Source organism: Aulostomus chinensis, chromosome 17 (genome assembly GCF_037954235.1).
Source record: "Aulostomus chinensis isolate RoL2024-O1b breed Wild chromosome 17, RoL_Achi_v1.0, whole genome shotgun sequence".
NCBI lineage: Eukaryota > Metazoa > Chordata > Actinopteri > Syngnathiformes > Aulostomidae > Aulostomus > Aulostomus chinensis.
Genome location: NC_141336.1, coordinates 21,805,527 through 21,823,841, shown reverse-complemented (window position 1 = coordinate 21,823,841; position 18,315 = coordinate 21,805,527). Strand labels below are relative to the sequence as shown.

General features: G+C 45.2%; 2 protein-coding genes across 4 annotated transcripts in view; both read right to left on the bottom strand.

Annotated features, from left to right (window-relative positions):
- The window catches only part of scaf8 (SR-related CTD-associated factor 8), a 59,616-nt gene that overhangs the window by 10,441 nt on the left and 30,860 nt on the right, over window positions 1-18,315 (bottom strand). The window lies entirely within an intron of this gene.
- Window positions 1-18,315, bottom strand: part of tiam2a (TIAM Rac1 associated GEF 2a) — an 83,509-nt gene that overhangs the window by 55,925 nt on the left and 9,269 nt on the right. Inside the window, exon 1 of one of the 3 annotated variants that reach the window (XM_086181804.1) lies at window positions 9,925-10,201. The exons of 1 other annotated variant lie outside the window; for it this stretch is intronic. The gene's annotated coding sequence lies outside the window, so the exon portion shown is untranslated. Of the gene's footprint in view, window positions 1-9,924; window positions 10,202-18,315 lie in introns of those variants that run through there. One more of the 3 variants, XM_086181806.1, reaches the window with a different exon arrangement.

Genomic DNA, 18,315 nt, shown 5'->3' with positions numbered 1-18,315 from the left:
GCTTTAGCTGAGCCCTGCTCAGTAAATCCTCATAGATAGTAACCATCCTGCAACACCAGGCTCCTCGCAGCTAATGGCTTCCTGTTGAAGAGGGGGGGGGTTAGCAATAATCTCTCGAGCTGACTGTTGATCAAAGGTGGGTGAACTCCCGCAGCAATAAACAGGTTTATGAAATAAAACCAGATTATTGCAGTCTCACTTTAACAGGGAGGCAGCAACATTATTGCTCTTGTTATCCACAACTAAAATATTTTGTTCTTGTTGTTTTTTGTTTTTTTTTACTGCAGCTCAGCCTCAGTTATCCAGCATGTCCATGGCACATTGGTGATAGGAGAGAAATCTGTGCACGATGATGATGACCAACTTTAACTCATCGCTGGAGCGACGCTGGATGTCGGAGGCGACTCTGCGTGCAGCTGCAGGTCTGGAGGGACAAGTCATCCAGAAATAAGCAACATCACGGCTCTCTTAACAACCTTGTCTTGACATTCTCACATTAAAGCAACAACAACAACAACAAAAAACCCTCTTTCCATTTCCACTCTGAGATTTACAACAATCTTGACCTCGTTCATTTCATTGCTGCAGCCAGTAAACAACCACTGGGTGAATAAAAACCCCGATTGGTCATTAGCTTCAAGCTGTGGTGAGCGTGAAGAGTCTGTTTCCCAGCAAACGTTTAGTCAGCGCAGCCATGGCCAAGACTGCATCCAACACAGTAGTAGATTAACATTGAATTTATGGCTGAATATAAAATGTGCCTGGTAATGCTGGCATGTTTGAGGGGTGGTGTTTATGCTTTAGTTAATGAATCCTTTCTTTTAAACTTGTGTCAGTAATCTTGTAAAACTTTATGTTAAAAAAAAAGCTAAAATGGCTAAAGTGAGATTAGATTCAATGTAAGAAATTAGCTGGGAGCCATTATTGGCCTATAATCCACAACAGGTGCTCCACAAAGCCCTCAAGCTGCACTCTGTTAAAGAGTTAAATACAAACAAGAGAGGGTTGACCAGTGCAGGCTGAAGTTTCTCACCTCAACCAGTTTATCTAGTCAGGCGGGCGCAGCGGCACGTGAGCTAATTAGCTGACATCAGAGACAAATCTGAGCAAAACAATCTGCCCGATCCTGTTCTGCAAAAGCCTCGTCACAAAGGAATGCGCTTCGTAAAGACTGATAACAGAGGAACCAGCCAACACAGACGCTGAATAGCAATTCATTGCATGGCTAAACGCTAGCAGCTGTGCAACATGCACGCCACTTTTACCGACATGATCAAATTAAGGCCCATGCCAAACTCATTATTATCCAATTCATATAGAGAGGCTCAACAATGTCATTGAGAATCCTGTTGATTATGCACTCCGCATGCACAATGTCTGGAAAGAAACACACAATAAAAGACAGTAAGTGGACAGCATAATCCCGCTGACTGACAAATTATAGACCAGTCCTTCATTTTTATTCTGTGAACGAGAATCCACAACTGATCGAATTAGTGCTCACAGGCAGATGTGACAGCCTAGTGATGTCCCACAGGATGCGCTGGTGGATTGGACGGGCAGATGCTCGACCAGCAGAGGTCATGCTGGGTCAAGCTGTTCCATTATGAGAGGACAAGGGTGGTATTTATTCACAGCCTTTTGCTCGCAAGCAGGGGTGGGCTTACTGGGAATGGAGATGGATACTTAACCCTGGAGGCAAATGGCTGACTACAAGACATCCACTGTTAACTCTCATTTACTGCCGGAGATGCTGCGACTGTTCAAACACACCCAGCGAGAGATTAGAGGAAAAAAGGGGGGGGGGGAGAAAAAAGAAGAAAAAGTTTCTGGAGAAAGTCAGACGTCAACGGATTATGTGACTCCCGAATGATCAAGAGAAAGTGCAGACACCCCGGCTACATGACAAGACGAGGGAACAGTGTGTTCTGAGCACCATAATACACTTAACACAGCGGCGTCGACCACGGAGATAGTGGGTTTAACAATCCGACTTGGTCGGACTTGTCTGCACAAACTAGTAAAGTCAAAGCAGATCTGATGTATCCCTGCAAGTAGAAGAGAACATTTACTGCATTCTCCGTGCTAAATATGTATGTTGGTATGTATCTTGGCATTGTGGCTTGTGTGGCTAGCAAACGTGTGCTGTGTTCCAAAAGCCTAGACATCAAGCATGATAAGTACGGTGGTAAAAGATCGGAAAGAATGAGGGAGGTCTTACAGCTTGTTAAAATATTTGTTGGTTTAGAAAAAAGAAGAATAACAGCCTGTGGCACTGTATGATAGCATGATTAGCAAAAGCAGCAGGCATGTCTGGGACCAAACACTTCATACACACCACCCACCCCCATGACTATTACACACACACACATACCACCATCATTTCAGGAATGCCTGCCCCTCTCTCCCTCTCTCGGGCTTCACTCCAATGAAAAGCAGAAAGGTTGAGATGTGGTAATTAAGGTTTCTACTTTTAAATTCAAATTAACCTATGAATCATCAAGTGAAAGTATGGAGAGAAAGGATAAATGGGGCTAAAGCTACAACATGACGGCGCAAGTATGAATCTCACTCAACCCCTTGAACCAGAACCATAGTCTAAGCCATCAGGAAAACCCAGTTCCTTGGGTTTCTTGACGTATTTTTTTACAAGTTTAAGTACGGGTGTGCCAGCGCCGACGTATATACTGTAAAATATCCTTATTAGTATAAAGAAAGCCAGCCACAAGTTTCCAGAGAAGGTGATTTCTCCAGACCACAGGGCCTGCCGCTGGAGGCAAAACCACTCACACAAAATTACCGCTGAGGAGCAAAGCGAGCGCTTAGAAGAGAGGAGAATAAACTCAAAGAAAATATCCCAGTTATTAAAGTCATTCTTTTTCATTTGGCGTCTCTGGTAGGCAGAAACAGACGTTTGGACTCAGAAAATTGGCAACTGTTGACAAAAGCTGTTGCTGATTATTGATACCTGAGGCGAAACAAGTCAGGCGATGTATTGCAGTACACCACACACCAAAGCGTATCATGTCAGTGGGGTGAGTGACAGAACATCAGCCAGCCATTAGTCACCAGTCAGGGTGTGCTCCTTGGATCGCTAACTTCATGAGACTTGGAATGAATTATTTCAAACAGGGATTTATAATGAATGACCTCATCGCCGTGCAGATCCTTCCACATGCAAGGCCACCATCAATGAGCCTATTAAACTGCTGCGTTTAGAATTATGAGCATCTATCATAACATGGAAGCAGACAAACAGCTGGTTCACACGCACATCGGTACGGATGATGGCGCTCGGAGAGAGTAACGCCACGTAACACGAGAGTTACGACTGTTCAGCTAGAAAGAATGCGCGTACAACAAGTGTGCCTCGTGGCCTCACGTTGATCAGCAGTGATTCTCTCACATGCACACCAGTTGTTTTTACACACACGTGCACATCCCTTGTAGTTGTGAGTCAGTCGTTCCACTTTTACCACAGAGGAGTCAGTCTAAACTGTGGACGCTACACATCATCCACATCCAGGGAGGGACCATCCATCTGGAAAAAAAAACGTTCAGTTTTTGCTGAGGAGGTTGAACCAGCAGGGGGGTTTGACAGAGATTACCCGTGTTACCGACTGATCTAGGAATAAACCATGATGGCTAGACGAGAGAGGTGTGGTAATTCTTCAGGCCTGGACCATCTTTCAGCTCCGCTTTCATACCAAAAAGACAGACGTGGTAATAATCGTTTCATTCTACACTGGCGAGAAAGCAAACTCTCCTTAAAACTGACGGCATGTTGCTACGATCCTGCACGTTTGACGGCCTCTCCTGGAGCACAGCAGTTGTGCTTGGACAGGAGAACCAGGACCAGATCAATAGGAGTCTGGAAAACAAGCAGTTCTCTTTCTTGGCTCTGGGACATTTAATAACATTCCCATCACGCTGGAGACAAATTATGACAGGTGAATGACAAATACCATTAAACCAAATGCCGTTCCATAAAGATTCTGGGATTGAGTTTCTACGAGTTGTAATGGTCCCTCGACATGCACGTGAACCCGACTGCTAAAACTCTGACATTTATGAGAATCTGGTGGTCTGTGCTGTGACATCGTTTGGGGAGTGAGATGAGAATTAATATTTCAAGACACATTGAAGACGGCGAGCTGCAACCTGCACTAAGCATAATCTGCTTGATTTGGCATGAACCCAGGAGGAACCAGCCAGTGATAACACCGACCCTGTTGACTCCGTAGCAACGCTGTGCCCTTGTGTGTTCCGCTGAGGGCGAGTTAATGTTAGGTTTGGTCGCAAGGATAAGTTGTGCGTGGCTTGTAAAAATCAAGACCACCTGCACCCATGAATGACGAAAAAAAACCATCCATGTGGTCGGTGCAGTCAGGGTGGTATAGAGAGCGAGCCAACAGCGAGGGAGATGCCCCCTCCCCGACAAAAACGGCCAATCAGAGATTATGTCTTGGTCATAGCAGAACAAAGAGAGCTGGAGGTTGGAAATGATCTTTGGAACCCCCCCCCCCCACACACACACACACACACACACGCACACACAGCAATACAGCACTAGATTTAAGAAGTGATGCATTTTCTTCATCGTTATCTTGCTGTTGCCATTTCTTTCACTTTTGTTCCCCCACGGCAGAGGCCTGTCAGATAAATGCGCCTGATGATGATGATATCACTCCAGGAAAACCCGGTATTTGGATACATTTACCTCTCTTGTTTCGAGAGAGCTTTAACGGAGCGTGTTCGGTGAGCGAACAGTGGGATTGCCAGTGACCTGAAGCAATCAGGACCCCGTTTCTGTTTACACTGGCCAGGCGCCAAATGACTGAACCAACACGGCAATGCCTGGGGACCGAAGAGAAGTGGAGAAAAGAGCTTATCTGGCTCGCAGATCAAACCAGCAAGTGCTGAAGTGGCCAGCAGGCTGGACAAGCAGGGGAGCGCTAATGAGCCGAAAATTGTTCCGTAACATGACACGAATGCTGCTGCTGACGGAGAACCTCTGAAGAACGCTGCATCGGTCACAAAGGCTAAGAAACTGCAAATAAGAGCGAATGACACTCCTTCTCTTGGGGTGACCATATTTCTTCAGAATTCAATACCATGTAGTTCTGATAAATTGTCTGTAGGCATTAATTAGCTCCCCCTGCTACACAGCAGCTGAAGAGTGGACATCCCAGTGCTCATCTTCAGCAAAACAAAGACTCCGTCAACCTCCACCCACCGATGAGCAGGTGGGACGTGTTGGAGTTAATGTGTTCCCCGATTCTACTCCATCCATCATGGGGGGGGGGGGGGACGACAATACAGGACACATGGCACCAACTGAGAATCCTCACCAAGCGCTGTGGCCTGCAGCCCCAGCTGTGTTTGCCCTTCCAATAGAGCACGGCTAGCAAGTGAGACCTTCTGGCTACTGGACCAAGGTAGAGCAGATCAATCACAATTCTATTGTTGCTGGTATTGACTGGTGAGCAGGCTTAAAGCCAGTGGGTGGGGTGGGGGGTTGGAGGGTGCAAAGGGGGCATTACCATACAAACAAGGTTACTGGTTGGCTGAATAATGTTTAAACACACTTTCAGAACAATACCGTACATTATTTATGCGGTTCTAAACGAATTCTATTGCACAAGGGCCGATTTAAATGACGTATGATTTAAACAATTTAATTTGCAATAGAAATCGTCAGGGTCTGATGCTGCCTGCTCCATTTGGCTCAGTCTGCACATGAGAGCAGAAGAGCAGACCCTGCCATTTAATCAATTAAGAGCTAACAGGCTATAAGTAGGTGGTGGACTGCACATGGACGCTCCAATAACACCCAATAAAGTGTCAATGAAAAGGGCAGCTGCCATTTTTGTGTAGGATACACCAGAGATGAATAATATTATCCGCAGGCCATTGTTAACAGTAGATAATGGTTTGTTTGTTTTTAAGTATATATGTGCCGTGCAATGGCCAATACTTTTGATCGGCTCAGTTTTGTTCTTTTTCTTCAACGATTATTGACGAAACAATGAGGAGAAGATAGCGTTGTCACTGTTGTATCCATTTGTTTTAGGACGGATAATATCAATATAAAGTTTATTGGCGAAATCAATTCTAAAATATCAGATATATATATACACACACACGCGCACACGCACACACACGGGTACTTCAGGTTCTGAAGACCTGCAGGAATCAGTTTGCCAAGAGGCTGATCAGCCGGCAACAGCATGTAATACAGTAAAATTGAAGGAATGCGAGCTTTACAGCACATAGAAGGAACATCAAGTATGATGGGTTCTCCAGCTCATAATGAAAGGACAACAGTGTTCTAACACAGAGCCGCACTGTGCAGACCAGAATGTGCTTTGAGCTTCGAAATTCACACTTGATCAAAGTTTCCAGTCAGCTGGACTGTCGAGACGTCAATACGCCAGTAAATAACTTCTGGGTCTCGTCTCGCTGTTCATCCATTTTAATCAACAAACTACTTCTAGTATCCGCTTCAGCTCAAAGTGCTGAGGCGGCACCTTTGCTTTCCAGACTGGAACGCTGAATGTCTGGAGCGCACATCGGATACACGTGCGAGGCTCCTCCGCTGCCATCAGGCGGCTCTTTGCTCCGTGAACACCAGTGGCCGTGTGATTTATAAGACCGTCTGAAAAGAGAGAGGTAACGACACGAGTCTGAGTGATAGTGAGGACACTCAGAGGGTTTACGTGCACAATCGCAGCTGAAGTCAGAGCTCAGTGAGGTCATTCAATTGGACTGCTCCCGTTGTCCCAGTACACCTCTACTGGGAAGGATCGAACCTGGCTGGTGGCTGTCGGGACTTTCACCCAGTTCATCTTTTTATCTGTCACACAGTGAAACAAGCTAGCCAGTAAAGCTGCAGATCTTTCAAATGGGAGTCTTAAATTCCAAGGCTCAAGAGGAAATCCTTCATCTGAGACGTCAAAGTTTGTCTCTCTGTCCAGAAATTTGTTGTTTTTACCGTAGTTGTGGCTCCCTTTGACTGTTTAACGTCCAAGGTAAACACGGCCATGGATCCTACGCCCGTCCAGGTTTGTGCAGACTAACGCAATACTGTTCCACACATCATATATATATAACGAGTATAAAAAGCTACCTCACTCCCAAACATCCACTTGGTAACTTTTAATTTGGCTTAAAGCTGCTGCCACCATTTAATCTTCATTTTCTTTACAACCTGTTCTTAAGCAGGTCACCCTGAAGGAGTGCAATTGAATTTCAGACCTATGTGTTAATCTCCTTAAAGGCCACAGAGGCATGAATGGGTGCATCGATTTGGCCGGATGAGACCGCGTTGTCGTGCCCCCCCCACCCCACCCCCGAGTTGGACAGGAGGTTCCTGTTTGTGCTGCACAGACACACAAAGAGCAGCTGACTGAACAAATCCCTAAAAATGGAGGGGTGCCTCTGTGTGTCCGTCAAGCCAGTAGTCACAAAACAAACAAATAAATAAATAAATAAATAAAGTTAAATTCAGAGTCCCTGCATTATGCAGGACAAAGTACAAAGCATCTCCTTTTTGGCTGTCTTTTCTTTTTTAGTCATAGGGATGGGTTTTGTGTCAAAAAGACACAACTGGTATTCTCAGCGTTGGGATGTGATCCTTCTGTGACCCGTGATTGCGGGCGAAGGCGGTCATGTGTCTCTCTGGTTGGAGCTGTGATCACAGTAGCGAATGTAAAGTCTCGGCCAAGATGCTGTCAACGCCAGCTTTTAGTTAACCTGCTTTTTATAGCAACCACTCCAGATGCTCCTGGCCGCGCGCGAGCAGAAAACGCTGCAAAAAGCCAAATATAATCCCAACCGCGGCAGGAACAGGAACAGAAACACACAAGTCGGGATCACGCCCGGCTGACTGGACCGTCTGAAGAAGACGCTTCAAGCCATAAAAGGCCATTTAATTGTAATCAAGAGAGAGAAGACGTTTTTTTTTCTTAAATTTTAAATTCATTTTGTCTGGAAGATGCAGCAGTCGCATCCACCTAAAGGCCCTCACATCCCTGGGTGACAGTGAGCACAGATGTTACCCATGCAGCCCACCTTATATGGAGAAAAATGTGCCGCAGAGAAGACATGAAACATTGGAGTTTCTCAAGCAGAGTGCTAGCACTTCAGAATGAACGACGACAAGCACTCACACACGCACGCACGCACACACACACACACACACACACACACTCACACAACCTTCCCCATAGCCTGTGGTGAGTGGAACCATTCCAAGTTTCTCACTTGACAAAGGTCGCTGTTCACAAAGAGCATCAAAGGTAAGAAAAGCCGTTTTTCCACCACAGTTAAAATGTTCTACTTTGCATGACTCCACACACACACACACACACACACACACACACACACACACAGGAAAGTTTTGTAGCAATTACGTCACTGAACTAGATAAATCAACACCCTGACTGTGAGAGGACGGCATCTCATCTCCCTCCTGTCACCGCTAAACACATCTGACAGCTGACAGTCCGGCCAGCTGAGAGGCAAAACTTGTGTCACAAAAAAGGAAAATAGCAAAGAAAAAAAAAAAAAAAAAAGGTTGAACAAGTAAAACCATTGCATGTTTTCCAGTAAAGGGAAATTACAGGTCACACTCAATCAGTATCAGTCGGGATCAAGACCCCGTCCAAACCCAGGGAAAAATAAAACATTGTGTTCCTTGTGGCTGAGGACTTCTTCGCCACAAAAATGTGAACCACATACGCTCAAATATGCACAAGGGACCGCGACTTCTGACCCACGACTTCAGTTTGGGACCTGTGGAGAAGAACGGCGCTCAAAGACGTAACACACCGATATTAAAAAACACACCGCGTGTTTGTCTGAGACTGACGCCTGGACGCGGCTGCAGTTCAATCATCAGTAAACATTTATGCTGCGCCTCCAACAGATCAGTCAATAATCATTAATTACCATTTAAATGTCCTAAAGATCCACTAACAAATACATGCAGGAATATTGGCTGGAGTCCAGGCGGAGCCAGACGGATCGATGAGCAGGCTGCAAGTCAACCATTAGCTGGGTTTTTATTGTCATTATTACAGCCCAGCAGCATTCTAAGGTGCCAGGGTGTTGCACCACCACCTTCGCGTGTGGTGAGGTTTCCATGACACGGGGGGGGGGGGGGGGGGGGGGGTTAATCGTGCCAAAAGGCATCGCCGGGCCCTTCCTGCCTCTGTATTTGTGTTTACACTGGGCAGGGCCCCCACCCCACCCTCAACCCTCTCCCGCAGGCCTTTTGTTGCCTGTGTGCGCATCTGAAGGGCCAATTCAACCCATCACATGGCCAAACAACAATAAAACAGATCTCAGGCCAGCTTTTGGTGGAATGACCTGATGGGTCAGAGCAACAAGCAGATCCCCTCCAACACAGTGACCTCAGGTGCAGGTGCTCTGACAACACCTTGAATATGGACTTTCCATTCATTTCCTGAATGCTCAACACCAGGAGAGGAAGTTTGCTCGTCTGTCATTCAACTTTCACTCCACAGATTCCTCACCAACAGTTATTGTAGGCTGATGTTAATGGAGGGTGAACCCCCACTGACGACGTCACTCTCTGGATTAACGCACCAGGAACCCCGAATTAAACCACGCTTTTCCTCCATTGAAAACTAAAATATTCGAATGTTCCATTTTTTGTTTTGTTTTTGTTGGTTGTTTTTCTGCAGGACGGCGCGGTTGCTGCAGCAGATTTCAAACACAGCATCCTGTGGAACAAAAGCACTACTAAACTTTTTCTGAGCACCAGGACACAAACTTCGCTTGCATCTGGAAATAAAAAAAAAAAAAAAACTAAAACAAAAACGCGCGTTTAACGTCGCACCGGACAAAGCGCGAGCGAACCGGAGCCTCTTCAACGTAGATAAGTTGGCTTCAACTTACCGGCGGATGTTTCCTTCTCACCTGTTCCTCCCGCTAAAACACGCGAGTGCTGCGGGTTCTAGGAAGAACGCAGTGTGTTTTAGTTGTCGCGTAGTTCCACGGTTCTCGTTGCGTTTCAGGGCGAACGTTCTCCGGACGGACGGAGCTCCGGGAGACTGCGGACTCCTCCCAGACAATGTGGGGTTAAACTCCTCCTTCCCCCGGACACTGAGAAGGGGGAACGGCCGCGTCCAGCACTCCCTCACCACCGCAATGGTTGTAGCGGGGATTCGTGACAGTCACATAAGCCTAATTAAGCACACGCATCACGGTTAATGAGCGATTCCCAAACGGCGGTTCGGGGACCTCTTGGGGGGCCGTTATGAAGGATCGAGGGTCCCATCACATAAATGTGTATAAAAACACTGATATTAAAGGGTAATGCGCGCGTTAAGGTTGAAACAAGAGAAGAAAAAAACAACAACCTCGGTGATGTCATCCAAGGTTTTAGAGATTTTTTTTAATGTTCTCTTGAAAGAAAAGCGCATTTTAAAGTAAGGGGGTTTCATTACAGATCAAAGTATTCTAAAGTATCTTTAAAGTAACATTTGACGGTTTCATTTTGTGTTTTATTTTGTTACTGTTGTGTGTGTGTGTGTGATGAAGGTTAACAGTGTCCAAGCACGCCAAAATAAATGAAGTAATTCATTTTAAAGCAGGTTGAACTTTGAGAAGGGTCAATCCTAAAGTGTTTTAAAAATGTTTCAGCATCAGCATAATCTGCTCAAACGAAACCTTGCCTGTGATTTCTAGTTAGCTTCTACAGCAACATCCAAGTTGGAGAATTCAACGTTTCGGCTGCGCCGAGCGAGCGTATCCAGCACCACCCTAACAGCCCTGTCCGTCACATGGACGACCGTGCTGATAAGCAACGTGATAGGAAACAGGTTTGGTCTCCTCAGACAGCCAAAGAGCGTGTGACACGCATGCTCATTGTTATTCCTGGACCTAATGTTTTAAGTATTCACCCCACCACCACCACCACCTTTCTTTTTCTCTCTATCATAACAAGCTCAATCATCCATCCCTCCCTGATAGCACAGCTGCCATTGCCAGTCCTTCCTTCCTGCAATCTCCCCGGTGTTGCTCATAAACCTTGTGTTTTGTCATGCGCTTCTTCGGCCGAGCGTGTCGGCGATGACTATCTCAGCTGGCCGCTGAATGGCGAGAGATAATGCAACACCCACCCACAGAGTCCTCAGCTCCAGTTAGCAAATCAACATGCATCTTCAGGAGCATCAAAGGATTACGCAGACAATTGAGGTTATTAAAAACTGAGATTTAGAGAAGCTAAAGCTCCTCTGGTTTCCAGGTCATTTAGATCTTAACTCCGGACTTTTCTTCTTTTTTTTTATATTTTACTGGTACAGAAGGACCATAATTTTGAACCATGATTACTGCAATAAAGCTTTGGCCAAATGTCATCATTGTTATGATGACATGTTGCAGATCTCCACCCAGGATGTTCAGAGCAGCATTCTGGATATATTCCGGCCACACTGGAGCTCGCTGTTTTGTCTGGCAGCTCCCTGGAACTCTGGTCACTCCGTATCTCATTAAACATAATCGTTTCTGGCCCGCCTCAGCAGCCCTCGCTGTCCGCCTGACACAGGACAGCCACCCCAGCGCAGCCTCGTCCAGACCCTCGCAGCACTGTACCGTTTCACTAGTTGATCTTACTTTAAATACTTGGACACAGAGTGGAACAGATGGAAGTCATTTTAGAGGTGGCAAAAGTACACAAGTGTAAAATGTAAAAAAAAAAAAAAAAAAGTCTTGTAACAGTAGAAGTACTTGTTTGCTCAAGTAAAAGCAGAAAAAGTACAGGCTATGAAAAGTACTCAAAGTATAAAAGTTACCCTTGGGGGGATATTTCTGCTGCTGGCTTAGTCCAAAACTATCGGAACCACACGTAACAGGACTGACGCTTCTGCATGACATTTATGAATATATTAATTGAAGGTATTTATTTAATCACAAGGATAATTCATACATCCATCTTATGTGGACTGAATAGGAGGGGAATAAGGATGCAAAATAAAACTGGGGGGCACTGAGGGCACGTTCCTCCGCCAGAGTGATATGATGTCAGTAATCAAGCTGACAGACAGATTAAACACCTCAAAAAAGTGATAAAAAACAACTTTGTTACACGGATCTGTCCGTATATTTAAAGGATTTCGGTTTAGCGCGTGCTACACCAAGTCTGGTGAAAGTTGAACCGAGAGTTTTGCCAAGGGGAACTATTTTACTTCCTCAGCAGAGGTAACAACCGATGATTCTGCTCAAATGCATCACAACCAAAATATTGGGATTAAAAGTACAGATGTATGTGTTAAAACATCAGGAGTGGAAGTAAAAGGCCGTTGGTACTCTGGTGGACGCCTGAATCCTACATCAGTACTCGTGCTTCCTGCCTCTGAGTAAATTACCCTACAGTTTTGAGGTACATTTATGTGGTGTGGTTTTTAAGTCGACATGTTATTTAGTTCGAACAACATGAAAGCAGCACATAAACTTAATTGTCTCCCAGTGCTGCTGAAATATTGATATCGACACTTGAATGCTGTCAACACAACAGGGAGTCAAAAAGCGTTGTGCTCAGCAGGCACACTGTTGTCTTTTCTTCTTTTTATGCTGACGCGAGAGAAATGCTCCCTAGATTGGCTGGCAGGTATGAAGCTCACACACACACACACGCGCACACACACACACACACACGCACACACACACACACACACCAGTATCGACTCATTCCTTCTTTTTTCTTCCTCATCAATGAGGCTTCTCAACACCTCCAGTCCAGCCTTCCTGACTGTCGTCGCTTTGTTCTGTCGCCATTTTACCTTTTTAATTGTGTCTGTCAGTTTGTGTGTGTGTGTGTGTGTGTGTGTGTGTGTGTGTGTGTGTAAAAGAAAGCGAGTGCAGCTGGAGGATCCCCTGCTTGATGGTTTTCGCACCCTCCTCACAACTACCCATTGTTCCATGTGATCCATCCATTATTACAGTGTGTGTGTGAGGCTCCATGTTCACATGCAATTACTACACAGACGTGCCATGAAGCCCTTAATGGCTGCGAGAAAAAAAGGCACTGCAGAGCTGATTCAAGGTGTTGTGTGGTTGTCTGGATGGGTTTTGGAGTGTCCAGAGACACGTGTGTGTGTGTGTGTGTGTGTGTGTGTGTGTGTGTGTGTGTGTGAGTGTGTGTGTGGGAGGGGGGGTTATAAATGGACACACCTTCTAACAACTCTTTGCTTGTTTCTGAACTCAGCAGCCGCCACCTCAAATAGGTGAGCAATCACACAATAGGCAAAAGGAGAGTTGAACCCTCGCCATTTTGGAGCAGCTTTTAATTGAACATGACAGGTCTGATCCAAGTGGTAGCTCGCACACTCCTGAGGGCCCAACTAATGAGAAATCAATGGTGACAAGGAGTGAAGCGCCAACCTCTCACACCGGGTCTTTCAAGTACAGACAAGGGCACTTAAAAGGCTGTGATTTACCTCCACATACATGTGATTCCATTAACCCGTGAACTTCAGCTCCTTCACTGTCATTTCTGTTCCACTCAGTGAAAATGATCCAGCCCCGACCAACAGTTTCACTTTGTGCACGAGTGAATGGAGCCGTTAAAGATGATGCCTGTCACCGCCGCACGTAGGAACACTCGGATGCATTGGTGTGGGAAACCGCACGTGTGATGGATTTTTTCCCGCACATGTTGCATCATCCGTCTGACGATTTGTCTGCTGCACAGATTTGTCATTCCTAAGGATGTGTGTATGTGTGTGAGTGTGTGTGTGTGTGTGTGTGTGTATGTGTGTGTGTGTGTGCGTGTGTGTAGCAGAGAGGAGGGAGGCTGGTTGGATGTGCCTGAGTTGTTGATTACTTGAGCCCGAGGTGAGGGAACTATCACGGGGGTGTGAAAGAGGGGATGGCGTTCTACTTGAGGCGTCATTCGATGAATGGGGAGATTTAAGACGCGTGGGTTTACACCTGTCAGAAAAGAAACAATCTTATCTGTGAAAACGAAAAGCACCCCGGGGGCCATAATGTGATCCATTTGGTCTGATCACGTTTGGAAAGTCTGAAACTGTGAAGGATTCAATTATTGATCCGCGTTACTGAGCAGAGAGCAAAGGAAAAGTAGTCAGAACATGTGGGGGTGGAGGGATGGGCAAATTTAAATATACAGACCTCTGTTTAATGGCTACACAACATGCATTAACAATAACATACGACCTGTTCTACACATCATCCGTCTGCAGAGATGCTGCAGCAACAAAACCCCGATGAGTAACACACGCGTTTCCTTCCTCAGAACATTTGGCTGTGATATCTTAACACAAAGTGCAAATAAAAAGAAGTTCTGTACGCAACATTTGTCAAGCCCCGCATGCTGGATGGAGCCTGTCGAAGCAAACGGAAAAGATCAGCCACTCTGTGATGCCATGTATAACTCTGAAGTTAGCAAGCACAGTTAGCATTAGCTCAACCGCATCATATTTGTCGGCTAGTATTCTCAGAGGATTGTTGTAATTGTTGCAACATGAATAGAAAAGTTGAATTATGTGGCAGTATCTGTTTTTGCGGACTGTTTTAAAGAAAACTAGCAGGTATTTTTATCTTGTTTTTGTTACAGACACAGATGTGCCAGCTTTGCCGACGATACGCTGACCGAAATGGAAACGCAAGGGTTTGTTGTTGTTTTTTTTTCATAGCTGTTCATCAGTGAAACTGCAAAACAACTAAAAGGGTTGAACAAGAGGAATAAAGAAAGTCAGAACTTGAGACCACAGACTTGAGAGGAGCAAAAGGCTGAACTCTGTGTTGGATGGTGGCACATTCTAATCAGGATTTGTCAAGAACTGCCATGTTCTCCTTCTCTCACTAACTTGCCTGTATCTGTTCACTTGCATTCATAGCTGCTTTCTGATTATTCCAGCCAACTCTGACTGACAAGAAAATCATCTTAAAAACGTTTGTCCCCCAACCGCGTAGCGTCAAGTCTAACACATGGTGTCACCATAACGCATCCAGTCTGATGGTGCACAGCTCCAAACGACATCAAACATCTAAAAATGCACCTAAGTCCACTTCAACTTCAGGGCAGCTCTGACAAAGTTATCCAAATATATCCCAGATGAGAGAGGAAAGGATATAAATGATTGAGAGGCTGCGGGGAGATGACTCGATGAAAGAAAGTTCAAGACCGGGTGATGACTTGTGTGTTTTTGACTCCTGATAGAGAAAAAGTTGCTGTGGGCTGGCGTGACAGTTTAGGCCGCATCAGTCTCTTCCCTCCTGCTCCAATGAGTACAACCACAGTCCAGAGGCCAGAGAGGGGGAATCCGGGGCAGACTCAGCCACGCTTGATCCACTTATCGTTAGCTAAAATCGAATCTACTGAGAAGAACACATCACAAGCTCCGGTGCGGAGAATGAAAAGCTCGATTCAGTGTTTAAAATAATGGTAAAGGCTGATGATTCCAATGAGCCAAATGCAATCAGTCACCCGGAGGAGGAGTCATGTGGTTTGTAATGGGGATGTGATGAAGCTCAATTCTGCTCATTTAAATCCAATAAACAACAAGCTAGACCATCAGACTTGTAGAAGGCTGGGAATAATCCTATCTGCAAAGGCCAGCAATAGAAAAAAACACATTAATGAGGCTACGGCTCTCATTTGAAAGGTATTTAATGGATCCCCGGTTCAAAACTTTAAGTGTTAGAGAAAAAAAAGTAGGTCCCTCATCGCTCCATTAGGGCTGCGATCACCCCTTCGCCGGGCCTGCCACACTAGCGTTCCCACACCCATTACCTTCTCACTCCCCGCTGAGAAACACTTTCACACCCATGTGGAAGGGAGCTGTTAAAATTACCTTGTTAAAATCTGCTCATTTCACCTTCTTAATGAGAAACACTCACACTGCTCTGGGTCTTTCCCACAAAATCATCACCTACCTGTGCAACACAAGAGAAAACACCAGACACACACCAGACAGCTACCTGCCTGGTGTGTGTCTGTCAGCTTCTAAACAAAGGAAATGAATGACCTGGAGAAGTTAATGGAAAGCTGATTCCTCCCCCCCACCCGCACCCCCAGCTGTCTGGGCTGGTTTGTTTACTGTGGAGGTGCACATAGCAACCATGGATTAGTTTATATATGTGTGTGAGTGTACATTTAAAGTTGTCATAAACCTTTTAATGTCTCCATGGGGATGAAATTTAAGTTCCCCTAAAGGAAAAATCTGTTAACTGCCGTAGAAACACAAGATTCGTCTCGTCTGTGCTACTTCAGTTGAGTGGGAAAGCTAATTTACACAAGGAACTTTTGACAATCCGCAGTGTTCATGACCCCGACTTCCACTTCATCAGTTTTAAATGTGTGCTTTTCTTTTTTTATGCTCTCAACAGTAGTTCTGTGTGTGTGTGTGTGTGTGTGTGTGTGTGTGTGTGTGTGTGTGTGTGTGTGTGTGTGTGTGCTTACCTATTAGCCTCTTCAGCTAATAAGAGCTAATGGGTGATTGCATGTGAGACTCCTTTTATTTGGGCTGTGAAATTGCATTAGCTCTCCTGTGTGAGGTAGTGTGTGTGTGTGTGTGTTGATTTGAAAATACAGTGTGTGTATGAAGGTTGTGTATCCATGGGAGGAGCTGAACATTTTTGGTTCGCGGCAGTTGGGGAGTACATTTCTGTACGAGCAACTAGGGAACAACACAACGGTGTATTTTTGTTGATGAGAGGCTGAGCACTCTCTTCTTAAGATTCACGTGTTTGAAAGCATCTGAATGAACCCTGAACTGTGTTACTCTGTATTTTATGAGAAGGAGGAGCTTCAAGTCCTGCAGAGTCTAGAGAAGCAGGTCTAAAGTTCTACTTCACCAAAAAAGTGTATTTTTTGTTGCTGTTCTTGTTGCATCTCTTCTTTGGGACTCGGGAGTGCAGAAAGGGCCACATATATCGCTGAAAGCAAAAGGTAGCTGACGACTGATGTCTATTTACAAACTCTCAAAGGTATCGTCCAATAAAATCCAAGCGTTACAGCAGGGCAACAAAGTCTCCCTGAGTGTAAGACACCCAGCTGTGTGTTTGAAAGGCAAAAAGCGTTGCCTCTACAACTGTCACGAGGTCAACTACTCCAGCAGTCGGAACTAAAAGTACCAGCTTTACATGTTTCAACTGGTTTGTCTTAATTTAACTGAAGTTAATTTAACAAATATCAAGATCCCTATTCTATCCATTTTGCATTTTAAATTTGCTCATTTGTGTGTCGGTGTTATGTCGTAAGAATCTGCATGTTGCACAGAGATAGCACGCGTGTACCGATTTGACTCTTGCAGTAGATTTCTACAAAATGCAGCTTGAAAGCTGCTTGTCTCTGGCGCGTCTTTGCTTGGTTACACGACACCGATGATGAACCACAGGAGAAACCACAACCGGTAGCACTTTCAAAGCTACATGGAAATAGGCATTCGATTACACGCAGACGAGAGCGGGCGTTTTGTTTAAATGCAAATGTAAAAATAACTTTTTGAAACATCGTTGAATGTTTAATGCTCATTTCCGCGTGTAGATTTGTTGTTTTTCTTCTGAGACACCAGAGTAGTCTCACACTATTCTCATTTCAAAGAACACTCATTTATCTGATACTGGCCTTTTATGTAACCCTTCAGTTCACTCATGAGGGATTGTACTTCTGAGTGTAGGCAGCTTCTAAAAATGTTGATTCTGACGGACCTTTTGAGAAATCACTTCCAGTAACGTGCAAGGGGAGGTGGGCACGCTTAGCATCACCTGAGAGCTCCTCGCAAACATATCAATCCACTCTTCTGATACGGAAATAGGTTTCTAAGAGCGTGCGAGCAACATCGAGGGTAAAGTGACTTGAATCAAGGGTCCTGGAGGCGGCTTGAATAAAGTTCAGTCAGTTCTGAACAGTCCTCGACGTCTCACTGTCCCCAAAAAGCTTTCGACCAGCTTTCCATTCATCCATGAAGTGTTTCTCTCATCACTTTGTCACAGACAGTTATTTACTTATAGACATTCAGGCACTGGTTGCTAGGTAACCCTCTTTCCCATATGTATCATCCATCCATCAACAGTTTCCTTGACTGCTGTTCGTATTTGGTGTTGCAAACAGTTAATCTGTCATTGCTACAAGCAGCTGGATTTAAAGGACATTCCAGGGTGGCTGCTGGTCTCCTGTGCGTAGGCAGATTAATGGATCCTCTTTAAGATTTAAAGATACCCAAATCTACTTCCCATACAACGTAAACCTCTAACACTAATTAAACGACCTCTTTTACAGCTGACACTCGCCACTAATTGCTACATTGGTTACTTGGCCTG